The following is a 24,684-nucleotide window of genomic DNA, read 5'->3' as shown; positions in this document are numbered from 1 at the left end:
GTAACCCGTGGTTTTGTTATTTGTACCTATTTGTGTAATTTGTGCGCTATCGTTTTTTTCTTGGGCCGGAGTGTTGTGACGCAGTTGTGTCCGGCTGTTTTCCTCTGCTTGAATAAAGTGTGCCTGTTCACTCATCTCTGCTCTCCTGCACCTGACTTCCTTCGACCAGTTGCGCGTACCCTGACACTGTCTGTGATTTATTTCGAATTCAATGCTCACCTGCATGGCTACCACAGCATTCTGCAGTGATACGCCATCTCTTCTGATTTGAGCTTAGTGGGACTATCATTTTTTTTTCAAAAGGACAATGATCCAACACACCTCCAGGCTGTGTAAGGGCTATTTCACCAAAACTTGAGACATCTCTGGCATAGTTTGGGTGACAAAATTTAACCAGGCAAGTCAGTTAAGAACAAATTCTTATTTACATTGATGGCCTACCCTGGCCAAACCCGGACAACGCTGGGCCAATTGTGCACTGCCCTATGGGAGAAGTGACTTAGACCACTGCGCCACTCTGGAGCCCATACTACATCCCTAAAAAGCATAAGGTGCACCTGTGTAATGATCGTGATGTTTAATCAGCTACTTGATATGCCACACCTCTCAGGTGGATGGATTATCTTGGCAAAGGAGAAACACTCAATAACAAGGATGTAATCAAATTTGTGCACAAAATTTAAGAGCAATATACTTTTTTTCGTTTGAAAAATTCTTGGTTCTTTTATTTCAGCTCATGAAACATGGGACCAACACTTGACAACACTTAGTTTACATGTTGCACAACTACTTTTTAGTGTAGTTTTGTCAGGTTGCAGACATGTTTGCCTTGCCCTTTTCTTTTCCGAGTCTCTGGGATTAGGGCCTGGTTTAGGTGAGCAGTATGTCCTGCACCTCTGGCTCGTTGACGTATAAATCTTTATCCAGATCGAGGTTAATGATTGCTGTTCTGATGTCCAGAAGCTCTGTTCGATCATAGGAAAATTTATGTACAAAAAAGTTAAGATCAGCCATCACCCGCTCGCTCACATTGGTCGGAGCCTACGACAATAGCACTTAATTGTTTCCCATGAGTATGGTAGTCACTCTAATCACCTTCTCTGAAGCTCTGCTGTGCCCAGATATTTAGGTGTTCAAAATAAAATTAAAATAGTAGAGTTTCTGTAACTGAAATCCACCTTGAGGGGTTATAATATTGGTGTAATCATCAAATTGAAAGTTGATTAAACACATAGGCTTATTAAATAAAAACCTGGACTTTAAGTTGGAAGCATTTGTTGAAACCCTATATGGGTGATGCTAGATAAATGTACAAATGTGAATCTGCTCATCATTACAAAGCATTATGACATCAAAGTTGCACTTGCTGATTCTAAATCAGTAGTCAAAGAGTTGGTCTATACTGATTTGGTGGAGGAGGAAATCCTCCGGAGAGGGAGGATGATGAAGGGTGTCCTACAGGTGGTAGAGTTTCCCCCATAGACGTGCAATGGCGAGAGGAAGAACAAAAGGCAAAATGGGAACAACAGAAATTAGAGCTTGAGAACAAGGAAAAGGAAAACGAATGATTAAAAGAGAGTTGGAAGCGTGATAAATTGAGATAAGTCTGAAAGAACTAATCCAGTTAGGCCTGCACCCTCAACAGAGTTTGATCTTGGTCGGAACAGCCGACTTGTACCGCCTTTCAACGAAAGGGAGGTGGATGTATATTTTCCTCTGTTTGAGCGGATTTCCACATCCCTAAAATGTCTGCGAGATATTTGGTGACTGCTCCTCCAAAGTGTTACTTTGGGAAAATCTCAGAAAGTGTACGTCGCTTTATCTATTGACCATATTTCAAATTATGACACTGTTAAAGCCTCTATTCTTCGGGCTTACGAGTTGGTCCCAGAGGCATACTGTAAAGACAGAATCACAAAGCCATGTTGAGTTTGCAAGGGAACAAGCATGTCTTTTTGATCAGTGGTGTGGTTCTCAAGAGGTCAAGGACCTTGAGGATTTACAGACCCTCATGCTTCTCGAGCAGTTCAAGAATTGCCTTCACGAAAGGGCTGCTACATATATTTGTAAGCACAAGGTTCTCACTCTTAAGAAAGCTGCAGTTCTGGCAGATGAGTTTATTGACACATAAAACTACCTTCACAAACAAAGCTGCAAAGCACCTAGTAGTTATCCCTAGGCAAAAAGCAATCCAGAGAATTCACCTCCTATTGTGAGGTTTCAGTCCTTTTCTACAGTGCCGTAAAATAAAGATTGGCAGAAAAAAGTTTTTTCGTATTCCGCCAGTTTGTCATTACTGCCGTGAGAAAGGACACATTGTCTCTCAGTGTCCTAAGTTGAAACAGAAAATTGAGATAGGAAAAAAGCAATTTCTTCTTGTAGTAGCACGCCAGCCCATTAAGTCTAGTTGGGACTGGTGTACACTACATGACCAAAATATGTGGGCACCTCATTCCAAAATCAAGGGCATTAATATGAAGTTTGTTCCCCCTTTCCTGCTATAACAGCCACCACTCTTCAGGGAAGGCTTTCCACTAGATGTTGGAACATTGCTGCGGGGCCTTGCTTCCGTTCAGCCACGAGCATTGGTGAGATCGGGCACTGATGTCGGGGGATTAGGCCTGGCTCGCAGTCGACATTACAATTAAAGGTGTTCAATGGAGTTGAGGTCAGGGCTCTGTGCAGGCCAGTCAAGTTCTTTCACACCGATCTCAACAAAACATTTCTGTATAGCTTCGCTTTGTGCACGGAGGCATTGTCATGCTGAAACAGGAAAGGGTCTTCCCCAAACTGTTGCCACAAGATGGAAGCACAGAATCATCTAGAATTTCATTTTATACTGTAGTGTTAAGATTTGCCTTCAACAGAACTAAGGGGCCTATCCTGAACCATGAAATACAGCCCCAGATCATTATTCCTCCTCCACCAAACTTTCCAGTTGGCACTATGCATTCGGGCAGGTAGCGTTCTCCTGGCAGCCGCCAAACCCAGATGCGTCCGTTGGACTGCCAGATGGTGATGCGTGATTCATCACTTCAGAGAGCGCGTTTCTACTGCTCCAGAGTCCAATGGCGGTGAGCTTTACACCACTCCAGCCGACGCTTGGCATTGCGCATGGTGATCTTAGGCTTGTGTGTGGCTGCTCGGCCATGGAAACCCATTTCATGAAGCTCCAGACGAACAGTTCTTATGCTGATGTTGCTTCCAGAGGTAGTTTTTAACCTGGTAGTTGCAACCGAGGACAGACGGTCCTGCTCTGTGAGCTTGTGTGGCCTACCACTTCATGGCTGAGCCGTTGTTGCTCCTAGATGTTTCCACTTCCCAATAACAGCACTTACAGTTGACCGGGGAAGCTCTAGCAGGGTAGAAATTTGACGACTTGACTTGTTTGAATGGTGGCATCCTATGACGGTGTCGTTTTGAAAGTCACTGAGCTCTTCAGTAAGGCCAGTCTACTGTCAATGTTTCTCTATGGAGATTGCATGGCTGTGTGCTCAATTTTATACACCTGTCAGCAACAGGTGTGGCTGAGATAGCGGAATCCACTCAGTTGAAGGGGTATCCACATACTTTTGCATATATAGTGTATGTATGTATGTGTGTTTTATTGTCAAATACACTAGATAAGTGCAGTAAGATATTTTATATTTGAGTTAGAGTGACAAACAAAATCAGTCAGTTAATAGACCGTGATTACTACAAGTTTAGATACCCCAAATATTTTTATTAGGTGCAATGAAATGTGTTGTTTTACAGGGTCAGCCATAGTATTACTGAGCCCCTGGAGCAAATTATGGTTAAGTGCCTTGCTCAAGGACACATCAACAGATTTTTCACCTTGTTGGATAGGGTATTTGAACCAGTGATCTTCACCAAGTATGAGGACAGTTTAGCAAAACACCTGGTTGCCTATGCCAGGAGGCTGACACTTGGCCGCAAGTGAATCTTCCAGCAAGACAATAACCCCAAGCACATGTGAAAATCCACAAAGAAATTGTTAAATTACCACAAATTCAGCATTTTGCAAAGGTCATCTCATTCTCTGGACTTGAACCCCATTGTAAACCTGAGGTCTGAATTGAAGAGGGCAGTCCATAAGCGCAGACAAAGATTCTGTATGCAAGATTGATCTAAGCCCTGCAAACAATAATGAGGATATCCAGGGACGTCACGAAATAGTTGCCTAAAGTTATCATGATGCTGTGTCATGGTCCCCTGGAGGTTTTGTCTAGTTCCCATTGGGTCCTGGGAACGTCACCTGATGGTCATAAAGAAACGCTCTCCCCACACACTTTTTTTTTTAACCAAGGCAAGCGGACTCATTACACATCACCCCTTGTTACTGTTGCCATAGCCTCTGCCGAGTCCCCAACTACCAGATGTTCCGGTTTTCAGAGAAAATGGAAAGAGAGCCTGTGAGTCAACTTCCGCTTTTGGACGTTAACCCTCTACATTCGATTGACACACCAGTGCATCAATGTAAATAACAATAAAAAAATCCCCATCAAAATCCGTAAGGTTAAGATAGTTTTGTTTGTATTGGATGCGTCTCAATCCACCGCATCTGCCGATGTCGCACTTTCACATCTGCGGTGAAAGGTGGCAGAGCTAGAGCAATGCTTGTCAGACCATCAGACATCCCGAAAATCGGTTTTCTCTCAAAAACATCTGTAGCGCCCAAACGGTTTGGCCTAAAAACTACACTGAACAAAAATATAAATGCAACATGTAAAGTGTTGGTCCCGTGTTTTATGAGCAATGTTGTGCACAAGTTTGTTTACATTTGTGTTAGTCAGCATTTCTCCTTTGCCAAGATAGTCCATCCAACTGACAGGTGTGGCATATAAAGAAGCTGATTAAACAGCATGATCATTACACAGGTGGACCTTGTGCTGGAGACAATAAACAAACACTTTCAAATGTAGTGTTTCTGTCTGTAATAAAGCCCTTTTGTGGGAAAAAAAAGTATTCTGATTGGTGGCCAAGTAGACCAGCCTATGCCCTCCAAGGCATTAAGGCCTACTGAATTTATTTCAATTGACTTGTTACCTTATATGAACTGTAACACAGTAAAAACTTTAAAATTGTTGCATGTAGGTTTACATTTTAGTTCAGTATACAGTGTATTCGGAAAGTATTCAGACCCCCCCACAATTTGTGACATTACAGCCTAATTCTAAATGGATTAAGTATTCCGACCCCTTTACTCAGTACTTTTTGAATCACCTTTTGCAGTAAATACAGTGATTACAGCCTCAAGTCTTCTTGGGTACACCTGTATTCAGTGGTGTAAAGTACTTAAGTAAAAATACTTGAAAGTACTATTTAACTAGTTTTTTGGGGGTGTCTGTACTTTACTTTACTATTGACATTTTTGACAACTTTTACTTTACTACATTCCTAAAGAAAAGAATGTCCTTTTTATTCCATACATTTTCCCTGACACCCAAAAGTACTCGTTACATTTTGAATGCTCAGCAGGTATCACGTCCTGACCAGTAAAGGGGTTATTTGTTATTGTAGTTTGGTCAGGACGTGGCAGGGGGTGTTTGTTTTATGTGGTTCAGGGTTTGTTGGGCTATGTGCTTATGTAAGAGGGGTGTTTGTTTTATGTGTTCCGGGGTTTTTTGGTCTATGTTCTATGTAAGTGTATTTCTATGTTAGTTCTAGTCTTTCTATTTCTATGTTTAGTTAATGGGGATGAGCTTCAATTGGAAGCAGCTGCTCCTCATTGCTTCTGATTGAAGGTCCTATTTATAGGGGTGTTTTTGTAATGGGATTTGTGGGTAGTTGGTTTATGTCTGTACACCTGACAGGACTATTTAGTGTCGGTCGTTGGTTTGTATACGTGATTTGTTTGTTTTATCCTTCTTTTAATGTAATAAAGAAGATGAGTATACACGTTCCCGCTGCACCTTGGTCTAATCCTTACGACACCCGTTACAGCAGGAGAGGAAAATGGTCTAATTCACACACTTATCTCTGGTCATCCCTACTGTCATCCCTACTGCCTCTGATCTGGCGGACTCATTAAAATCATGCTTAGTTTGTAAATTATGTCTGAGTGTTGGAGCGTGCCCCTGGCTATCCGTAAATGTACACTTTTTTTAAATGGTGCTGTCTAGTTTGCTTAATTTAATATAAGGAATTAGAAATTATTTATACTTTTTCTTTTGATACTTATGTATAATTTAGCAATTACATTTACTTTTCATACTTAAGTATATTTAAAACCAAATACTTTTAGCCTTTTACTCAAGTAGTATTTTACTCTGTGACTTTCACTTTTACTTTAGTCATTTTCTATTAAGGTTACTTTACTTTTACTCAAGTATGACATTTGGGTACTTTTTCCACCACTGCCTTTATTTGGAGTTTCTCCCATTCTTCTGTGCAAATCCTCTCAATCTCTGTCAGGTTGGATGGAGACCGTCACTACGCAGCTATTTGCAGGTCTCTCCAAAGATGTTCAATCGGGTTCTAGTCCGCGCACTGGCTGGGGCACTCCTGCATTTTCTTTGCCGTGTGCTTAGGGTCGTTGTCCTGTTGGAAGGTGAACCTTCACCCCAGTCTGAAATTCTGAGCACTCTAGAACAGGTTTACATGAAGAATCTCTCTGTACTTTGTTCCTTTTATCTTCCCTCGATCCTGACTATTCTCCCAATCCCTGCTGCTGAAAAATATCCCCACAGCATGATACTGCCAACACCATGCTTCACCATAGGGATGGTGCCAGGTTTCCTATTCAGCCCAAAGAGTTCAATCTAAGATTTCAGTCTTGGTTTCATTAGACCAGATAATCTTTTTTCTTATGGTCTGAGAATCCTGTGCCTTTTGGCAAACTCCAAGCATACTGTCATGTGCCTTTTACTGAGGAGTGGCTTCTGTCTGGCAACTCTACCATAAAGGTCTGATTGGTTGAGCGCTGCAGAGATGGTTGTCCATCTGAAAGTTTCTCCCATCTCCACAGAGGAACTCTGGAGCTCTGTCAGAGTGACCGTCGGGTTCTCTGTCACCTCCGTGACCAAGGACCTTCCCCAATTTCTCAGTTTGGGCAAGAGGAAGAGTCTTGGTGGTTCCAAACTTCTTTCATTTAAGAATTATGGAGGCCACTGTGTTCTTGGGGATCTTCAATGCTGCAGACATTTTTTGGTACCCTTCCCTAGATCTGTGCCTCAACACAATCCTGTCTCGGAGCTCTATGGACAATACCTTCAAACTCATGGATTGGTTTTTGCTCTGGCATGCCCTGTCAACTGTGGAACTTTATATAGACAGGTGTATGTCTTTCCAAATCATGTCCAATGAATTGAATTTACCACAGGCGGACTCCAATCAAGATGTAGAAACATCTCAAGGATGATCAATGGAAACAGGATGCTTCTGAGCTCAATTTCGAGTCTCATAGCAAAGGGTCTGAATACTTATGGTATTTTTTTTATTTTATAAATGTAATAATTAGTCATTATGGGGTATTGTGTTTGATGCAGAAACATTAACTTAATCATTTTTAGAATAAGGCTGTAATCTAACAGAACGTGGAAAAAGTCAAGGGGTCTGAATACCTTCCGAATGCACTGTATTATGACCACTATGGAAAGGGGAGACTCTCATCAACACGATGGTAGTCTCCGTTTTCCAATTGTCAGTAGACTCTTCTGAAGTCGGTATCGTCTGTGTACCAACTTATGTTTGGTAGCATCTGTACTGTTGGGATACAAACTAATGGGAAAGGGAGATTCTCACGAACACGACGGTGTTCTCGGTTTGTCTGCACGACCCCCACAAGTGTCACGGGACTCGTATGAAGTTAGTTTTATGTCTACAAAAAATATATATTTCCAGAGTTTTCTTGTCTCCAAGATTTAGGACAGACACTTCAAAACCTTTTTAGTTTTTTTTACTGTCCTTTTTGCCATTTATGAATGTGTTATTCAATGCGTTTCTTTGGGATATGCTAGTAGTAAAGGCCAAAATCAACATTTTATCAAATAATGTTTAAAACATTTTTCACCTCAAGGGGTCCTAGAATTTCAAATCAAATAGCTAAATGAGCCATAGTATGACCCTCTTAAAACAATTATATATGTCAGCTTAGCACCCCCTCCCCCCATCATCTTCAACCCTAAATAATTAACAAGGCATTAGTCCATCTTAACTCCTTCACATTTTCAGTTTTCTTTCTCCTCATCAAGACCAGTACATAGGGGATTTAGTTCCAGGCATTTATTTTACACCGCTACATTACGTTAGTGTTGCCAAGCCATCTAGGCCCTGATTGGTGAATCACTGATCCAGTCACAGCTCTTTGTCTTTTGGCAATGCTACAGTAGGGACACCCACACACAAACAGTGCTTTTAACTTACATATTTGACACACAAGTACGTGCTTACATTGTGTAGGTTCATTCATACAGTAGTATTAGTATATCTGTTAGTATGCCACAACCTATTTGATCTCACAACCTCTTGGTTTACAACATATTGACCTTCCTGCTACGCCACCATGTCTGTATCAATGAGTGATTTCACCTGTAAGGCTATTCCTACACATTGCACTTCAAAGTAAATCTCATATCTGTTGAAATTACACTGAAGAAAAACTATTATGTCTCATAGTTGTCTAGGTGTAACATTAAAACAGAATAATATGCCTCATCAACATTAGACAACTATACTCAAAACCCAAACTCATATTGCTAAATTAAGTAAATTAAATCAACGAGAGAATAGTCAGATAAACTGCTAACTAAAATAGCAGTGCAGATGGTACTCTTTTGCTAAGTGTGGAGACGTATTAAAGGTAATGAATGTGCAGGGGACTTGTAAAATTTGACACACTTTGTGGCGCAGCAGTTAATCAGCATATCCCAAATCCAGAAGTTGATTTCAAATCCTAGGTGGGGTCATTGAAAAGTCAGTACCAAATGATCATGTCAAATGCAATCATATTGATTAAAGACTTTCACACTATTTTAGCTGAAGAGAGTACTTACCTTAAAACCGTCATACCATTTAATTCTTTACTTATAATAGTTAGGGATACCATGACACAACGTCCCAAGAATGTTCAGGGGTCCTTCAGTGGAAAATGACACAACGTCCCAAGAAGTCCCAAAAAACGTCCCCGGAACAAACCGGGAACTAGACAAACCTCCATGGGACGATCAGGGGACCATGACTTGACATCCCAAGAACATCCTAACACCGTCCCCAGGACAAACCGGGAACTATAAAAAGGTACCCCAGAGAATGTTCCCTTGGGACCATCACGTGACATAGTAAGGACTAGTAAAATTAAAGTCCTGAGAAACGTCGTTAAAACAACCTGACATGGTCCTCAGTGACATCCTTGGTACTAGACAAATCTCCCCAGGAAACGTTCCCTTGGGACCATCCCGTAACATTCTTAGAAAGTCAGTGGGATAACGTTGCGACAAAACCATTAAGGAACCTAATGGGACCGTCACCGAATGTCCTCAGGATGTCCCCTGTTTGCTGGGAGGTCCCTCCCAATGTGATCTCCAATCTCATAAAAAACCCCTCGTGTCCTAAAGGTCCAATGCAGCCGTTTATATCTCAAAATCAAATCATTTCTGGGTAAGAATAAAGTACTTTACTGTGATTGTTTTCAATTAAAATTGTCAAAATAAAACAAAACTAGCTTCTTAGCAAAGAGCAATTTCTCCAGCAAGATTTTTACTAGCACTGTCTGTAAGTGGCCCAATGTTTTATGAGCTGAAATAAAAGATCCAAGAAATGTTCCATTCGCAAGAAAAGCATATTTCTCTGAAATGTTTTGCTAAAAATGTATTACATCCTTGTTAGTGAGCATTTATCATTTTCCAAGATAATCCACCTGACAGGTGTGGCATATCAAGAAGCTGATTAAACAGCATGATCATTACACAGGTGCACCTGTAAAATAAAAGGCCAGTCTAAAATGCCACAGATGTCTTAAGCAGCAATGTCCACCAGAGCTGTTGCCAGATAATTTAATGTTAATTTATCTACCATAAACCTTCTCCAACGTTGTTTTAGAGAATTTGGCAGTATGTCTAACTGACCCCACTACCGGGATATTGTTATGGTATGGGCAGGCATAAGCTACGGACAATGAGCACAATTGCATTTTATTGATGGCAATTTGAATGCACAGAGATACCGTGATGAGATCCTGAGGCCCATTGTCGTGCCATTCATCCCCAGCCATCACCTCATGTTTCAGCATGATAATGCACGACCCTATGTCACAAGGATTTGTTCACACTTCCTGGAAGATGAAAATGTTCCAGTTCTTCCATGGCCTTCATACTCACCAGACATGTCACCCATTGAGCATATTTGGGATGCTCTGGATCGACATGTAAGACTGCGTGTTCCAATACCCGCCAATATCCAGCAACTTCGTACAGCCATTGAAGAGGAGTGGGGCAACATTCCACAGGCCACAATCAACAGCCTGATCAACTCTATACGAAGGAGATGTAGCGCGGCATGAGGAAAATGATGTTCATGCCAGATATCCACGCCCCAACTTTTTTTACGTCTGTGACCAACAGATGCATATCTGTATTCCCAATCATGTGAAATCCACACATTAGTTCCTAATGAAGTTATTCCAATTGACTGAATTCCTTATATGAAGTCAGTAAAATCTTTGAAATTGTAGCGTTTACATTTTTGTTCAGTACAGGACAACACATGTCAACTCATGTGTGCCACGCAAATAATTAATTATTGTAACGGCTCTCGTTGGTGGTAGGAAGAGTAGACCAAAGCGCAGCGTGGTAAGTGTTCATGATTCGTTTTTTCAAGAAACACTAAAGCAAAATAACTACAGCAACAAAAACGAAAGTGAACAGCTCTGTCAGGCACAGACACTAAACAGAAAACAAGATCCCACAAAACCCAAAAGGAAAATGACAACTTATATATGATCCCCAATCAGAGACAACGATAGACAGCTGCCTTTGATTGGGAACCACACTCGGCCAAAAACCAAGAAATAGAAAACATAGACTTTCCCACCCGAGTCACACCCTGACCTAACCAAACACAGAGAAATAATAAGGATCTCTAAGGTCAGGGCGTGACAATTATGTGCAAAATATGTAGAATATGACAGGTTTCTCCACAATATGCATACACACCTACCCATGCTTTTAAATGCCCAACTAATTTGGTTTCTCTCCCATTCTGATGGTTCAAATAGCTTTTGATTCAGAATCTATGTAAGAGAAAAAAATGAGGGGTGGCCAGTCCTCTTCTGAATGTGCCGGGTGGAGATTATAACAGAACATGGCCAAGATGTTCAAATGTTCATAGATGACCAGCAAGGTCAAGTAATGATAATCACAGTGGTTGTTGAGGGTGCAACAAGTCAGCACCTCAGGAGTAAATGTCAGTTGGCTTTTCATAGCCGATCATTCAGAGTATCTCAACCGCTCTTGCTGTCTCTAGAGAGTTGAAAACTGCAGGTCTGGGACAAGGTAGCATGTCTTGTGAACAGGTCAGGGTTCCATAGCCGTAGGCAGAAAAGTTGAAACTGGAGCAGCAGCATGAGCAGGTGGACTGGGGACAGCAAGGAATCATCAGGCCAGGCAGTCCTGAGGCATGATCCTAGGGCTCAGGTCCTCCGAGAGAAAGAAAGAAGCAAAGAAAGAGAGATAGAGAGATAGGCAATTAGAGCGAGCATACTTAAATTCACACAGGACACCGGATAAGACAGGAGAAATACTCCAGATATAACAGACTGACCCTAGCCCCAACACTTAAACTATTGCAGCATAAATACTGGAGGCTGAGACAGGACGGGTCAGGAGACACTGTGTCCCCATCCGGTGATACCCCCGGACAGGGCCAAACAGGCAGGATATAACCCCACCCACTTTGCCAAAGCACAACCCCCACCCCACGAGAGGGATAACTTCAACCACCAACTTACTATCCTGAGACTAGCCGAGTATAGCCCACGAAGATCTACCCCGCGGCACGAACCCAAGGGGGGGAGCCCCCGGACAGGAAATCACATCAGTGACTCATCCTACTCAAGTGATGCACCCCTCCTAGGGACAGTATGGAAGAGCACCAGTAAGCCAGTGACCCCTGTAATAGGGTTTGAGGCAGAGAATCCCAGTGGAGAGAGGGGAACCGGCCAGGCAGAGACAGCAAGGGCGATTCGTTGCTCCAGTGCCTTTCCGTTCACCTTCACACTCCTGGTCCAGACTACACTCAATCATAGGACCTACTAAAGAGATGTCTTCAATAAAGACTTAAAGGTCGAGACCAAGTCTGCGTCTCTCACATGGATAGGCTGACCATTCCATTAAAATGGAGCTCTATAGGAGAAAGCCCTGCCTCCAGCTGTTTGCTTAGAAATTCTTGGGACAGTAAGGAGGACTGCGTCTTAGCGACCGTAGCTTACGTGTAGGTATGAACGGCAGGACCAAATTCAAAAGACAGTTATGAACAACCCGTAATGCTTTCTAGGTTAGCAGTAAAACCTTGAAATCAGCCTAGCCTTAACAGGAAGCCAGTGTAGAGAGGCTAGCACTGGGGTAATATGTTCACATTTAATGGATCTAGTCAAGATTCTAGCAGCCGTGTTTGGCACTAACTGAAGATTATTTAGTGCTTATCCAGGTAGCCGGAAAGTAGAGCATGCAGTAGTCTTAACTAGAAGTGACAAAAGCATGGACACATTTTTCTGCAAAATGTTTGGATAGAAAGTTTCTGGTTTTTGCAATGTTACGTAGATGGAAAAAAGCTGTCCTTGAAACAGTCTTGATATGTTCGTCAAAAGAGAAATCAGGGTCCAGAGTTACGCCGAGGTCCTTCACAGTTTTATTTGAGACAACTGTACAACCATCAAGATTAATTGTCAGATTCAACAGATCTCTTTGTTTCTTGGGACCTAGAACTAAAGTAGTTATGTTCTAAACTATGAAATAAGACATCCAACTATGAAATAAGACATTTGCAATCATATAGTAGGCAAGATTTTTAACAAAATCTAATTATATTTTATATTTGTGATTCTTAAAAGTAGCCACACTTTGCCTTGATGACAGATTTGCACACTCTTGGCATTCTCTTAACCCGCTTCATGAGGTAATCACCTGGAATGCATTTCAACTAACAGGTGTGCCTTGTTAAATGTTAATTTGTATTATTTCTTTCCTTCTTAATGCTTTTGAAGCCAATCAGTTGTGTTATGACAAGATAGGGCTATCTTCTGTATACCACCCCTATCTGGTAAAAGACCAAGTCCATACTATGACAAGAACAGATCAAATAAGCAAAGGGAAATGACAGTCCATCATTAATTTAAAACACGAAGGTCAGTCAATACCGAAAATTGGAAGAACTTTTAAAGTTTCTTCAAGTACAGTCACAAAACCAACGAGAGCTATGATTTAACTGGCTCTCATGAAAACTACCACAGGAAAGGAAGACCCAGAGTTACCTCTGCTGCAGAGGATAAGTTCATTAAAGTTAACTGCACCTCAGATTACAGCCCAAATAAATGCTTCACAGAGTTCAAGTAACAGACACATCTCAACATCAACTGTTCAGAGGAGACTGCGTGAATCAGGCCTTCATGGTTGAATTGCTGCATAGAAACCACTACTAAAGGACACCAATATGAAGCAGAGACTTACTTGGGCCAAGAAATATGTGCAATGGACATTAGACCGGTAGAAATCTTTCCTTTGGTCTGATGAGTCCAAATGTTAGATTTTTGGTTCCAACCGCCGTATCTTTGTGAGACGCAGAGTAGGTGAACAGATGATCTCTGCATGTGTGGTTAGCATCCATGAAGCATGGAGCAGTAGGTGTAATGGTTTGGGGGTGCTTTGCTGGTAACACTGTCTGCTATTTACTTAGAATTCAAGTCATACTTATCCAGCATGACTACCACAGCATTCTGCAGCGATACACCATCCCATCTGGTTTGTGTCTAGTGTGACTATCATTTGCTTTTCAACAGGACAATGACCCAACAGAACTTCAGGCTGTGTAAGGGCTATTTGACCAAGAAGGGGAGTGATGGAGTGCTGCATCAGATGACCTGGCCTCCATAATCACAAGGAAAAGCTGCTAACAAGTGCTCAGCATTTGTGGGAACTCCTTCAAGACTGTTGGAAAAACATTCCAGGTGAAGCTGGTTGAGAGAATGCCAAGAGTGTGCAAAGCTGTCATCAAGGCAAAGGGTGGCTACTTTGAAGAATCTCAAATATAACATATATTTTGATTTGTTTAAGACTTTTTTGTTTACTACATGATACCATATGTGTTATTTCACATTGTTGATGTCTTCACTATTATTTTACAATGTAGACAATAGTAAAAAAAAAAATTAGTAGGTGTCCAAAATTTTGACTGGTACTGTATATCCCTGAAGGTTTGGTGAATATTGTCAATTGATGTGTCCCGAGTACAATTTGAACTCACAGGTGGACAGTACCACATCTAAGGACATGATTGTGTGAGCAGAATGTATTTTTCTGTAATATATTGATACAAACCTCACCTATTTGGTAACAGGTAGAAACCTTTTGGCTTCCATGTAGAACCATCTGTGGAAAGGGTTATACATGGAAGTGAAAAGGGTTCTACCTAAACCCAAAAGGGTCCTTCAAGGGTTCTCATAAGCGGACAGCCAAAGAACCCTTTTAGGTTCTAGATACACACTTGGTCAACACCATACCTGTAGCAAACATCTCAGAGGACCTCACATTTCTGCTGACTTTATCAGCATAGGTAATAGCTGTTTATATTTACAGAATATGGGCTAAAGAATCCCCTAATCACTCTTTAAAAGGGTTCCAAAAGGGTTCTTCAGCTTTCCCCATAGGAGAACCCGTTTTGGTTCCAAGTAGAAACATTTTTGGTTCCATGTAGAACCCTCTGTGGAAAGGACCCTTTTCGGTTGCGTATCAGCATTCTTTCTCTTATGGCAGTCACTGATAGTCACTTAAGTGGCAAATGTCAGCTAGCATTTTTTTTAGAATAGTAATTTAGTCTAGCTGTCTAGCGGCAGGTAGCTTAACGTTTAAGGTGAAACATCTGTCGATGTGCCATTGAGCAAGGCACTTAACCATCATTTTCTACTATTGCAGACCCTGTAAAACAACACATTTCGTTGCACCTAATAAAAATATTTGGGGTAGGGGGGTAGCTACTGTATCTAAACTTGAAGTAATCACGGTCTATTAACTGACTGATTTTGTTAGTCACTCTAACTCAAATATGATATTGAAAACGGCAAACATTTCACTCCACCCTATGGCAAACTGTTTAGAATTTCAGGAATGTCACTGATAAAACTTCACATTTTCTCTCCGTCCCATGGCAAAATTGGTAGAATTGCATGAAATTTGTTATAAAATTGCAAAATCTTCTCTCTGTCCCATGGCATAATGTGTAGAATTGCAGAAAGCTTGCTTTAAAACTGCAACAGTACATTATTCAAATGAGCTCTTCTGTTTAAATGCATACATTTGCTGTAAGTTACCACCTGCCATATGTTGCTGCATTAGAAATTAAGGAAAGAGGAAGAACATAGTTATGAAGGGGGTGATTTCAATGGAACTAAGGAGATATGTAAAATTGTTGATGGATTCAAATAGTGAATTTAATCATTAAGGCATTTTTTGCGGAATCAGGTGTTTTAATGTCGGTCTCGAACAAAAGCCTTAACAAGCAAGTATGATTCCCACATACAGTAAAGAATGGTGGTTACAGTACCACAACAAAAAGGGAGGAAATGTGGGTTTTGATGGGAAAGGCGGCTCTAAAGAGTGGGATAATATTCTTAACTAGAAACATTGTCTGGCTCTTCAAAGTATCATGTGATTTTTACTATGATTAAATGGGCTTCTATACTGTAAGTGTTTGAAACTGATCAAGGTTAATGCCTGCACATGATAAAACAAAGAATCTTGGAATTCAATCTTGAAGTCAAACTAAATTACATTCTGGAGAGTACTTGGAGTGCCATAAAGTTGATTTAAATTAGATTGGAGACAATGAAAGTCAAACAAGCGCAGTGAATGTCATACTTTTCAACAATGTTGTTTCACAGATCTCAGAATAATATGCTTGGGCTTTCAAAATGAAATGTTATGTGTGCAAATTGTTATGCAGATGCATGTTTTACGATCAATACCAAACCTGAACTGATGTCAACACACAACAAAAGCAAATTTCCTTGAAGTGATTTCCACAAGAATCAATAATTGCATGTGCAAGATAGATATGTTAATAGTAGTAAATTAGTCATCATTGTTTAAACCCTGCTTCATTTACACATAGTGGTAATCATCTGTTTATTACATTATTAAATTATTAAAAATAGGCAGATTAAAATGTTGTTTAAAAATTGTGGTGCAATAATTTGATTTCACTCTGAATTTAGAGATAAAACAGAACACTGTCATCATGGGTTCTGCAACTGATATCTCTAGATACTGTAGCACTGCCCACATTTTGCATGTTATGGGCTTCCCATGAGCTAGTAAGCAAGTTACAGTGTGACGTTACACAAACCTGTTGATGGGCTTCAAATCACTTTATCTGCAACGAGCTACAGGAGACCTCACCAGCAAAGGCTTGCAAATGGACTTTTATATGGCCGTGCAAAATGTCAGTTTGCGCAAATCATTGAGCAATCCCTGCAAGACCCTCCTCCTCGGCCCCACCTCTCCCACCCTGGGTTTTGGAATTGACAGTCAATTGTGTGCACGCTGAAGGCATTGCACGGCATGACTCCCGTCAGGGTCCACTCTTCCCGGCTGTAGAGATTCTAAGAAGTGACGTCGATGGCTGCGGGAGAAAGAGAAAAACAACAGCAACAAAATTATTCTCAAATGAAGTGGGAGACAAATTGTACACAGAGGGCCACAGCCCATGATATGAAGTCTTTATTTTGGAAAGTACAGTATTGTTCATCGCTACAGTATATGCTGGATATCATAAGGTGAATGCACCAATTTGTAAGTCGCTCTGGATAAGAGCATCTGCTAAATGACGTAAATGTAAATGTAAATATGATAAATGATAGAACTTGAATAGATATACTTTGTGGCAATGTTAGAATACAACTGTATGATCCAATTGGCTGGTCAGTTTTGAAATACCACCACAGTGTTCTGGATGTATGAGAATCACAACAATTCCAGGTAACAAAGGTAAAATGAATTCCATAGTTCTTCTCAAGCCAGTTATTCAGATTTTCCAAACTAACTGATTGTAAGTAATCACCTAACGTAACATTTTTATATTATGTGAAATATGTGTTAAGACGAGCTAATAGCCCATGTCTTTTATTCATGTTTTCATACAAATAATATGTGAGCCTGCATACTACATCCTCATGATAAATGCACACCATATAATAAGCATTGTTTGGGGATTGTGTTTGTTCCATTCTTACACTCTCCCTCTCATACATCACGGCATAGTGTGCATTCAGAATTTTGTATTTTTTTTACCCCTCCTCTCTCCTGTTTTTCCACTGCAAGTAATTATAGCTTAAGTGCGGCCCGGCTGCAAGGGTACATGCCAAATAGCACCCTATTCCCTATATCCCTATGGGCCCTGGTCAAAAGTAGTGACTATATAGGGAATAGGGTAGCATTTGGGATGCAGATTAAATGCAAAGAGAGTGGAGTCGTCGCATAATTTCCTTGCCCTCCTGGTGTAATGCAACACAAGGAATGTCTTGTATTTAGTTAGCCCCTTTTTGTTGCAGAACCCGTTGTGTTTCACAGCTGGGCACCATTGATTTGAATGGCAAAAGATGAAATGGATGTTTGCTGCCACCTTGTTCCGTCGTTATCAGCATTTTTGTGCCTGCTCAATCAAGCCTTATCTGAGCTGGCTGCTGTTTTTTTGTAAAGATAATAATACATTTACAATGACAAAAAAAACACACTTCCTCGACTTCATGTAAGCTTTCCATAGGAGCATAGACATTTGCTGAGTTTGAAAAGCTGGAATTACAACGAGAACATTGTTTACAGCCCTCTTCATGGTGTACTTATCAGCCTTATGGGCAGTGTAATCGAGATTAGGCTTAATTTATTTGACAGCAAAACAGAATGCAATAAGGAATATTTATTAGATAGATTGGGGGAGGCCTCATCTCCAAGAAAATGCTCCTTGGTACCAGATGTGGATGACACATAACCCTATGCTGGGCAGCTGGTATCAACCTTGTTTTTGAAAGAAAAGCAAAAATTGTAGCTGGAAAAGGCAGATTTTTAACAAAATATCTACATAGGCCCATTATCAGCAAACAATACTCCTGTGTTCCAATGGCAAGTTGTGTTAGCTAATCCAAGTGTATCATTTTAAATGGCTAATTGATCATTAGAAACCCTTTTGCAATTATGTTAGCACAGCAGAAAACTGTTGCGCTAATTAAAGAAGCAATAAAACTGGCCTTTAGACTAGTTGAGTATCTGGAGCATCAGCATTTGTGGGTTCGATTACAGGCTCAAAATGGCCAGAAACAAATAACTTATAGATGAAAGATTTTACTTTATGGGTTGGTTATGTAGGCTTCTTCAAACCCATCACTTTCTTTTACATATAATAAATTGATTACATTATATTTTTACATTAACATATATAATTTATAAATCCAAAAATGGATGTAGAAACTACAGATTGCCCCTGTCCATTAGGCCTATGGATTATAATTTTTTATCAGCATGAATTAGACTGAGCAATAAAAGCCCCACTTTTATTCCATATGCTGGGATTCGTACTATGTAGCTGTTGTAAGAGCACATTTTTCACTGGCTGTCCAATGGTTTCAGTGATTGATAGGCAGTTTTTACTTCTTGAATTCAACCATTATTGGGTTCAAATACTGTACATATTTTGATATGTGAACAGCCATCCACAACAACCAAACCATTTAGTTATTTGAGTAAGGCGCAACTAACTAAATGAGAGAGCAGCAGTGTGATTCACATTAATGCTCTTTGTAGATATCAATAATAACTGATATCTGTATCGCCGTAGACTACACCACTGCTGTCATCCTCCTCTCCAAGCGTTTATTCAAGTTGGATACTCTTTGGATGCCAACAGCAGTTGTACAATTGGAAGACATAGCTTGGACTGTAGCCTAGAAAAGCCTATTCCTGCTCTTTTCACTCGATCCATCAAACACATTTGATGGGTCATCATAGTGGTCTCTGACTTGTGGTCAGACTCACTCAGGTGGAACAAACTTAAACTTACGCCTTTTTCAATGCTGATTTGAATGTCATTGAGAAAACAGAGAAGTGTCAACAACAATAAATCCACAAATTTACAAGTAATCCACGAAGTAATCATCTAGTGTTTCAAACATATCTGTAATCTGATTACAATATTTATGCTGGTAACGAAACGGATTAGTTACCGGTTTTTTGGTTATCCCTTACATGTAACGGATTACATGTAATCCATTACTCCCCAACCTTGTGAGTAGGCAGAGGATGACCATCGACCTAGTTGCTGGAGTGTGGCTGCTGTAGTCGCAGCTCCGATTCGGGACGAGTGGCCAGTGTATTGTTGAGGTGAAAGACTGCAGCGTAGTATTATTTGGGAAAGGTGAATTTTGACAAGGGTTGAAGAGGAGGGATGAGGAACAGAGAGTGATGAGGGGATGAGCATAGTTGAGACAGGATATACAGTATATCACAAAAGTGAGTACACCCCTCACATTTTTGTAAATATTTGAGTATATCTTTGCTACAATGTAAAGTAGTGAGTGTACAGCTTGTATAACAGTGTAAATGTGCTGTCCCCTCAAAATAACTCAACACACAGCCATTAGTGTCTAAACCATTGGCAACAAAAGTGAGTACACCCCTAAGTGAAAATGTCCACATTGGGCCCAATTAGCCATTTTCCCTCCCTGGTGTCATGTGACTCGTTAGTGTTACAAGGTCTCAGGTGTGAATGGGGAGCAGGTGTGTTCAATTTGATGTCATCGGTCTCACACTCCCTCACACTGACTGGTCACTGGAAGTTCAACATGGCACCTCATGGCAAAGAACTCTCTGAGGACCTGAAAAAAATAATTGTTGCTCTACATAAAGATGGCCTGGGCTATAAGAAGATTGCCAAGACCCTGAAACTAAGCTACAGCACGGTGGCCAAGACCATACAACGGTTTAACAGGACAGGTTCCACTCAGAACAGGCCTTGCCATGGTCGACCAAAGAAGTTGAGTGCACATGCTCAGCGTCATATCCAGAGGTTGTCTTTGGGAAATAGACGTATGAGTGCTGCCAGCATTGTTGCAGAGGTTGAAGGGGTGGGGGGTCAGCCTGTCAGTGCTCAGACCATACGCCGCACACTGCATCAAATTGGTCTGCATGGCTGTCGTCCCAGAAGGAAGCCTCTTCTAAAGATGATGCACAAGAAAGCCCGCAAACAGTTTGCTGAAGACAAGCAGACTACGGACATTGATTACTGGAACCATGTCCTGTGGTTTGATGAGACCAAGAAACTTATTCGGTTCAGATGGTGTCAAGCGTGTGTGGCGGCAACCAGGTGAGGAGTACAAAGACAAGTGTGTCTTTCCTACAGTCAAGCATGGTGGTGGGAGTGTCATGGTCTGGGGCTGCATGAGTGCTGCCGGCACTGAGGAGCTACCATGAATGCCAACATGTACTGTGACATACTGAAGCAGAGCATGATCCCCTCCCTTCGGAGACTGGGCCGCAGGGCAGTATTCCAACATGATAACAACCCCAAACACACCTCCAAGACGACCACTGCCTTGCTAAAGAAGCTGAGGGTAAAGGTGATGGACTGCCAAGCATGTCTCCAGACCTAAACCCTATTGAGCATCTGTGGGGCATCCTCAAACGGAAGGTGGAGGAGTGCAAGGTCTCTAACATCCACCAGCTCCGTGATGTCGTCATGGAGGAGTGGAAGAGGACTCCAGTGGCAACCTGTGAAGCTCTGGTGAACTCCATGCCCAAGAGGGTTAAGGCAGTGCTAGAAAATGATGGTGGCCACAAAATATTGACACTTTGGGCTCAATTTGGATATTTTCACTTATGGGTGTACTCACTTTTGTTGCCAGCGGTTTAGACATTAATGGCTGTGTGTTAAGTTATTTTGAGGGAACAGCAAATGTATACTGTTATACAAGCTGTACACTCACTACTTTACATTGTAGCAAAGATATACTTTGTATGACGAGAGTGATAGGAAGCCGAGCATCAGGAGGAGAGGGATAAATATTTTTAATGCCTATGAGCATCCATTTAATTACAAGGTGAGAAAACAGACTCAGAAAATAAGGATCACAACATCTGACATGGAATTGGATACCTGCCACCATAAAGTGAATGTATTGATGAGAAAGATGAAGGTGGTTCCTGCAGAAAGTGATCAAGAAACTTATTTCTACGCGGAATCATATGAATTCAATGTAGAAACGGCTATGCCACTGCGCATATATTGTTTAGCTGACCCCCATAGGGCTGCTATCATGGGATTGTTTAGAACAGCAGCATTTCCGAGTGTGGCGGCAGTGGCACCGGGACCTTGCTAGCAGCTGGGCACCTGCAACGGAACTCCTGAAAACAGAAACAAGACAGAGCATCAGCCACAGTATTCTAGTGCCCTGGGATATGTACGGCATTAATAATACAATGATGAGTGACAGACAGCCATGTTAGGTGCCTGACCAGGGGCATGATTATGTTGGATGGCAAGTGTCGTTAATTGATTATACCAACTGCGGCTTCGTTTTCACAGTGAACAGTTCTGCGCTTGCCTTGCCATACGCTGGCCCCATATAGCGCAAGCCACGACGATGGGGTAGACTTAGAAAAATTACCTTTTGTGATCTAATTTGGAGAGCTAGGGTGGCGATCTACCTGCGAACCACTGACCTTCAAAATACCCCCCGAAACCCAAGGATGGGGCCGGATCCATAAAGAGCTCGAGGGCATCTGAGGACACGAGGAACTAGTCATAGAAAAAAAAAATTTTGGTCCAGCTATTAAGCAAGAGAGACCAGAACCAAAGGTCTGAATGAAAATCCTCATCGAGGATTAATAGGTCTGAGAGGCTAGCATAAGAAGCTGTGATATAAAGGCGCGAATTTGAGGGATGATACGCATCAAAGTTATGGTGTCCCAGTAGAGTCAATAGGTTGCGTTTAGTGGTGGGCTGCCCATCCGTGAAGGACTGCACTGATTCGTGGATGAGTAGCAGTTTATCTAGGGGGAGGGAAATCTATTGATGCTATCTAGAATTATGCCCAGGAACTCGAGGGCGGTTGAATGGCCAATAGTTTTTTCCTCTGACAGAGGGATGCATAGAGCTTGGAATTTCTGCTTAAGTTCTGAGATTCCGTAGCCTGAATTGCCAGGAGGGAAATTGATATCCAGAAAATTGTATAAAAAAAATGGCAGTTATTTAAAGGTGCAATATGCAGACATCGTTCCTCCTTTTCCTGGTTGCTAAAATTCAAATAGTCAGCCTAATTTCAGTTTGTGACAAAACAAGCACTCAGTGTAGAAAATCATTTTACCATCTAAACCGCTGTGAAATATATTTTCAATAACCAAAAATATTGTATTTTCAGCTGTTTGAAGCTGGTGTATAAAACAGAAAATAAAAGATGCAAAAACAAAACTTCAGAACGGGAAGCTTAGAAATAACATGTATAGAACAGATCTACCGATCACAACTCAGGATGAGACCCAGATGCAGACACAGGAGGCGGACAGTTCGAATCTCAGAACTGTATTATAAAACAGGGCGCAGGTAAACAGCAGGTCAAGGGCAGGTGGGGTCAGTAATCCAAGGCAGAGACCATGACAGGCAGGCTCAGTGCAACTGGAACGACCTGACACACTGGAACGACCTGACAAGACAAACTGGCAGGTATAAATACACAGGAGATAATGGGGACAAATGGGAGACACCGGGTGGGGGGTGGAGACAAGTGCAAGACAGGTGAAACCAATAAGGGTGTGACACTATAGATCTATGACTCAAATTTCAAGCCCTCAGACAGAGAATTTCACCCGAAGGAGAGCCTGATAGCGAAATAATACAGAGATTCCTACATGATGTAAAACATTGGCCATTGAGGGGTAGAGCGGCAAAATGGGCACACAGACTTTGGGTGGGGATCAAAGCATGAGCTGCAGACATGGAGGAAGATGCAATTATAGATTATTTTCATTGAAATTGTTGCATTTAGGTTGTGTTATTGTGAAACTCCACCTCACGTCCCTGGCGAGCGGTGAAAAGGGCAAGGGAAGGGCGTACTTGCTCAGACTTGACAACAAAACCCGATGCTGGGGACTGGGGACATCTGCCGGCTTGACTTCGAAAGCAGCCTTCAGGCACATCTTGGGTGCGTGCCTGGCTGGCCACAATCTGAGCAGGTTAGGGCACTGTAACTACTGTATCACTGCTAGCATGCAGCACCACTAACTCCGTGTCAAGGACAGACCAGTCGATGACCTCGTTGAAGGTAGCTAGATAAAGGGCAGCCTTAGCGGAAAAAGCACTCTCAGACTTAATACTAAGGTCTTAAATCTTAGAGATGTAAATCTAGCTCCTTTCGCCTGAGGTGAAACATAGAGCAAATAATGTCGCAGCAAATGCTAAAAACTACAACGAACTTGGAGATGGAAAGGTTACGCTGTATCCTGGGATCAGAGGTCTTAAAGACAGCTGTTACATCTTCACAAGCCACAACCCTCTGGTCACCCGTCTTTCCCTTGGAGGATGGTGGTCCTCAGTCGGAAAGACACGTAGTCTGCGGAGGACACGTAGGGCCTACCATTGAGAGCCGCCGGTGTAGCCGAGGCCAGGATAAACATGGGCTGTGCATGTAACGACATCTCAGAAATGGCTGCCGGATCCCCAGCTACAACTGGGATCAGATCTGCTAGGCTGGAAATGACACCGCAAGCAGAGCTGCCTACTTCAATCACTTGGAGTCATGCCTCGAGAGAGTCCATGGTGCCGAGGATGGCTTGGATAGCCACCAGCACCGGGTCGTTGGTTGCGGCCGCAGCTCTGGGGGCCCGGGTGGAGGTGGCTACAGCGGTGTGGGGAGTGGAGGAAGGAGGACCAGCCTGGTCGGAGAGGTCAATGCCCTCACATCTTGGGATCTTCCCCTTTGCTTTTCTTCCCTCTGAGCGAAACAACTTTTTCTCCTGAGAAAGGGATTCCATCACCTGGGAGTTGCAGAGATGAGCATGGGTTTGGGTTTTCTGTTTAACAAAGTACTAAGTGGAGGGGAAGCCAAGCCATTTAGGATCTTGAATACAAGATATCCATTGGTGTATTGCAAAATATTTTCCCAACTGAGGAGCTCATGCTTTCTGAGGATGTAACAGTGATGATGGCTATTGGGCTTTCTATCAAGCACTTTGAGAGCCTGTTTGTAGACAGACTAAATGGGTTTTAATGTTGTACAGCAAGTTTGGGACCAACTACTCAAGTAGTATGATAAGTGGGGAGAGTATCATAGCATTGAAGTACAGTTTTGCTACCTTTTGTAGTGAAACAATTTCTTATGAATTGGAAATTAGCTGGGTTGAATTTGGTTATTTGAGTTACCATTTTCACCTGTTTTTTAAAAGAGAGGTTGAAATCAAGTATGATGCCAAGGTACTTAAAGTCAGATAACAG

Source organism: Salmo trutta, chromosome 13, assembly GCF_901001165.1.
Source record: "Salmo trutta chromosome 13, fSalTru1.1, whole genome shotgun sequence".
NCBI lineage: Eukaryota > Metazoa > Chordata > Actinopteri > Salmoniformes > Salmonidae > Salmo > Salmo trutta.
This window is presented reverse-complemented; position numbering follows the sequence as displayed.